General features: G+C 33.7%; 1 pseudogene; it reads left to right on the top strand.

Annotated features, from left to right (window-relative positions):
* The first annotated feature begins 4,579 nt into the window (after window positions 1-4,579).
* Window positions 4,580-5,778, top strand: LOC107411534 (trans-resveratrol di-O-methyltransferase-like; annotated as a pseudogene).
* Window positions 5,779-6,001: the final 223 nt, after the last annotated feature.

Raw genomic sequence — 6,001 nt, 5'->3', positions numbered from 1 at the left:
GTAATAATCACAATATTTGAAAACCATCAATTTACTCAAAACATATACAATTTACCATTCGATGTACCAATTGTAAACCATGTAATACACCGACCTCACAATCCTTAATATATGAAAGACATCATGAAAATGTTAAACGGCTGGGACATATCCAATCTCACGGTCCGTGGCAATAAATAACATGTGGAGCACCGAACCTCACAGTACCGTGGTAATAAAACTGTAAACCATGTAATACACCCATCTCACAATCCTTAATATACGAAAGACATCGTGAAAATGTTAAACGGTGGGGACATACCCAATCTTATGGTCCGTGGCAATAAATAACATATGGGATGCACCGAACCTCACAATACCGTGGCAATAAATAAACCTATGAGATAAACCTAACCTCACAGTACCTTGGCAATAAATAAACTTGTGGGAGAAACTCAATCTCACGGTCTGTGGCAATAAATAACCTGTGGGATGAATCGAACCTCACAGTACCTTGGCAATAAATAAACTTGTGAGATAAACCCAACCTCACAGTCCGTGGCAATAAATAACCTGTCGGATGAACCCAACTTCACAGAACCGTGGCAAACCCAACACGCCGTAATATAATACTGAATCGAAACTCTTGCACTATATGGTACATCAATTAAAAATAACCAATACAGTATCCTTAAAATAATCTTGTAAGATCATATATACTTTTCCAACAATATTGTATGATAAATCATAATTTAATAATTAAATGCAACCGCTTGTTTAAATATTTAAAAAAATTTCAAATCATCATTTCATGTTACAACCACAAATACCACAATGAAATATATTCATCATAAACCGATTTTAAGCACATAAAATTGTAAAATATTTGAACATGTTTAAAATCATATAAATTTTCAATCTGCTTTATCAAATAAATTATTTTCCGAAATGATTTAAAACCTCAATTCAAATACCAAGATATTTAAATACCATAAGTTCACTTATGACTCAATTAGAATTGGAAATCATTTAAAATATTATTAAACGTCACATAAAATAATAACTCATATATATAAAAGTGGATATTTATATATATGCATAAACCAAACATTTCAATCAAATGTTATATACTCAAAATATTCGAATCACTTATATATTATACCATATACCCAAAACATTTTAAAATGATATAACCACACATAGTACTGCAGATGCTCATTCCTGCTCATCTGCAAGATCACTTCCAGACTCAACTCGAGTGTCTAAAATATAATAAAATATTTTTTAGGCTCCAATAACTAAACCAAAGACACTTGTATGACTCAAATGTCTTAAATTGATTTATACTACCATAAAATTACGTAAACTGGACACCAAATGGTCCAATTATACATAGTGTCCTTAGGATCCAGTACCCAAGATTGGGAATTTTCATCTGAAGCCTGATCTTTCAAAATTGAACCTCCTAATGGGTCCTAATAATATCCAATTTCACTAATCCAACTCTAATTTTAACTAATTTGACCAATTTTGTCCAAACACAGTCTGAATTTATCCAATAATTAACTAATTGGTCAAAATATAGAAAAATTATCAAACGACCTCTAAAATTCACAAACTTTATACCAACAGAAAGCCCAAGAGACAAGGAACACAGCAGTAAGCTCACAGTCCAAAAGTTCCTCCGGCAGCCAGTAAACTTGATTGAAGCTTCGGCCAAACTTTCCATTGTCGTATCTCTCAAACGGTGAGAAATTTGGGCAAAAAAACCACGGAAATGAGTTTAGAGGATCCAAAAATGGCAAGAAAGGTCTATGGGTTGGCCTGAAACTACCGAAAAACATGAAAATCTGGCAACCCACTCACCTGCCGCTGCCGTTTCTCTGGCTAGATCCGAGCACGTCCGGCAAGTGTTTGCTGTGAAATTTCACGGCCGAGCTCACCTCCACGTGGGCTTCCTCCCTAGCTGCCGCGTGTAAATGGTAATTGGCCGGAATGGGCAAAAACCAGCAATGACTTGGTTCGACATTATACGGGTCCAAAAGACCCAGTTCGGACCTACGTTGGGGGAAGAATTTCTCAGGTTTTGGGGATAAAATGGGTATTTTGAAAATTGGTTTCCTATTTGGCATGCTTACCAAAGCTTATATAGAATTTTAGGTCACTAACAGATAAAAACTGGGGACTAGTTTGGACACTGATATAAAACTTATGTTTAAAACTTCTTATAACCATAACTTTTTATCCGTAATTCAAAATTTGGCGGGCTGTCAGTATATGAACTCATATCGGCGAGATCTATACAATGGTACCTCAATCAAACCAAAAATATTGACACTATTAAAAAAGTCAACTTGGATCCACATATTATTTACTTAGTCAAACTTTGTCAAACTTGTTAAAATATGTGTATTTTTTATACGGGTTGTTACACTTTGGGCTGCGATAGTAGCTTATATTTTAATTGTAGTAAGCATGAAACAAATATATATGCTTCAATCATGGACAATTAAGCAATACTTTTCCCCTTCTCATATGAAAAGCAAATAGATTTTGTCCCTATTCGGACAAGTTATATACGTACCCTTCATCCATATAGTTTATTAGATTTTACATATACGAAACCCCCATACAGTTTCACATCCCATGTTTTTCTAAATCCAATCCTCAAATAAAATTTGCAATTAATCCGGACTGCCAAGCAAATTATAAAAAAAAAAAAAAAATTATGGTCAACCTATTCATTATTTCCCTCTCTTTCTTTTTAGCTATCAGGGTAATTTTTATTCTATATTAATATTTGGGAGGTTTAATTTGGGGGATACTATTCGATTTGTAGCCCTTGGTAATTTTGACTCTTCAACTTTGTATAATTTATATGCAAGAAAGTGTACTTGGGCCGACAAATATCAAAAATGCTTCTCTTTTGTAGGCCACATTGCCGTTCTTCTTTTGGGTAAATTTCGACAAAGTAGAAGTACTTTAGTTTGATCATGCTTCTTTTGGAGCCGAAGACAGCTTTAAGGTACTTCCATTGTCGTTTCTAGAGCTATAAATATTCTTTTTTTAACTTTCATGTGGATGGTTGTTTTCGCTTTTTTTTTTTTTTTTTTACTACGTTGTGGATGCATGGTAAGGATCGATATTTATAATTTTCATCCTTTGCAACAAAGGGACCGACACTAAGGAATTTGTCGAAAAGACATTGAATTAAAAGATTGGATAAGGTAAAAATTATAATTAACCATGATTAACACAAACAAAATGATATCATTTGCATTATCCTCGTTATCCATGTTTTAACCCAAAGATGCACGTGCGATTATGCAATCATTTCATTCAGAGCTCGTGATGCTTAATAGGCTTCATTTTAAATTATGTTCAATAGATTATTTTATCAGCGTTCTTCCTTTTTTTTAATTAAAAAAAATAGTCCGAGAATAGATTATCCACTTTCATGCAAAAAGCACTCGTAGCATACTACAACAACAACGACGACAACCAAAAAACACTCATGATTGGTTTTAGCATTTTTTTTTTTTTATGAAATTAACACAATTGTTTTTAATATTAGTCGAAATTCAGCTTATAAATAATTGTCAAATTAAGATAATAATTTAATTCCTTAATGACTTGATTTTTGAATATAACATCAGTTGTTTTGATATGATGCGAATACATTACCCATATACAATATTGTTAATTGTTATGACATATGTGGGTGGCAAGATAGTTCATGTGGTTAACATTGCAAGCATTTTATTTATTTACCTACCATATGATAGGAAATCAAATTGTTAATATTTCATATCCAATATATTGATGAAGTAATGTTAAATGAGGTTGGGTTTAATGGTAAGCCTCTTATATTTATATTATAAAGTTGTTGGTTAAATATCTATTTTTCCTTTTTAGCATAGAAATTATGAATTTTGCTTCTTGTTATTATTGATGATGATCATTAATTTATCAAATTTAATTGGAACATTAAATTGTATTATTTTTTATATTACAATTCTAAAAGTGAACTATTTAATGATAATTAATTAAATTACTATTTGACATATAAGCATTATTGGTTATTATTTATCAATAATTACAAACAATGTTCTTTAAAAATTATTACAACATAATAAAAAAAAAAATTGATAAACCAGTAACAGGTATGATAATTTAAACCGTACATGGGTATTCTAGGAGTTGGGGGCTATGCCCCTGCTAATGACTTCAATTTCATCGTGGTTCAAATGAAGGCTGGAATAGAGATAGGGTTGGCAGCAGCCCATCCCCACCAATCTAGACTCGAAATGTGTTTGGTGGTGGTTGGGGAAACTTGACAAGCTCATTTTTGATTGTCTATACTGGAATTTTTTTGGAGAGAGTAAAAATCAGATATTATTATCTATGACAATATAAATTTCAGTACTCATTCACCTCAGTACTACTCAAATGTGGTCTGAAATGCTTTTCATAAACTAAAACTTCAGTATTTTATTTTTATTATTGCTATTTTTTTTTTATTTTTTTTTTTCTCAATCTTCGTAATGTTGTTCAGCATGGCTGAAACAAGAAGTCCACCAGATATCTAATATACAAAATTATGGATCTCCCTGATGGAAGCAAATTATTTCAAGCTCAACCCCAATTGTATAAGCGCATGTTAAACTACATAAGCTCCATGTCTCTCAAATGTGAAGTTGAGCTTGGCATACCAGACATAATCCACAACCATGGCCGACCCATCGCTCTCCCTGATTTGGTCACAGCACTGGAGATTCACCCATCAAAAACTAGCTTCGTTTACAGGGTCATCATATCCCTCTTGGTACACTCCTCTTTCTTTGCTGCAACACTACCACTTCATACAAATCAAGAACAAGGAGAAGAAGAAGCAGAAGCAGCATATGATCTCACCCCCTTATTCGAGGCTCCTCCTGAAAGATAAGCTCCCATGTCTGTCACCACATATTATTACGCTTTGTCTTGCTTTTTTAACTGCATGGCAATTCTTGGGAAACTGGATTAAAGCGGACAAAGGAACTACTCCATTCGAGATTGCACACGGAATGACGCTTTGGGAATATGCAGATCAGAACCCAGCATTTAACAGTCTATTCAAAGAAGCAATGACCAGTGATTCTGGGATGCTGAACTTGGCTATTAGAGACTGCAAACCTGTTTTCCTAGGCTTGGGTTCTTTGGTTGATGTAGAAGGAGGTATAGGAAAAGTTGCTAGTATCATCTCCAAGGCATTTCCTCAGTTGAAGTGCACAGTGCTTGATCTGCCCCATGTGGTTGCTAATTTGCCAGACACAGAGAACGTGAAGTTTATTGGAGGCGATATGTTTCACTCTAACCCTCCAGCTGATGCCCTTCTGCTTAAGGTATATTATAGCCCTTTTATTTTGTCTGGAAATCTTATAAGTTTTAATCTTATACTATCATTTTGTAAAATTAACAATCTTGCTAAGAATTAATTATGGGTTTTGCATTTTGACTACAGTTGACTTTACACGCTTATAGTGACGAGGAATGTTTGAAGATTCTGAAGAAATGCAGAGAAGCAATTCCAAGCGATGGTGGAAAGGTTATTATCATAGATACAGTGATTAACAAGGAAAAGGAGGAGCACCAAGTGACTGAAGCAAAGCTGTTTTTTGACATGTTGATGATGGTTGTGGTTACTGGAAGAGAGAGAAGCGAGAGAGACTGGGAAAAGCTCTTCTTGGAGTCTGGTTGAGAAGCTACAAGATTTTACCCTTATTTGGTTTAAAGTCTCTAATTAAGGTTTATCCTTGATTAGGAATCCTCATTCTCTTGTGAAATTATGCTTGTCACGATTGATCAACGGCCAAATAAATTTATTGTTTTCGACATTATCATGATGATGGACTAGTTTATGTTAATGTAATTTAAATTGAGATTTATGGTGAAAACCAGTTACCTAAGTTCCTAATTAATGGCTACTTATATCGTCGAAGTCATATATGACATTAAGATGATCTATTTCTGCCATATACTG

Source organism: Ziziphus jujuba, chromosome 1, assembly GCF_031755915.1.
Source record: "Ziziphus jujuba cultivar Dongzao chromosome 1, ASM3175591v1".
Taxonomy (NCBI): domain Eukaryota; kingdom Viridiplantae; phylum Streptophyta; class Magnoliopsida; order Rosales; family Rhamnaceae; genus Ziziphus; species Ziziphus jujuba.
The sequence above is the reverse complement of the archived record's forward strand: the minus strand, read 5'-3'. Positions and strand labels throughout refer to the sequence as shown.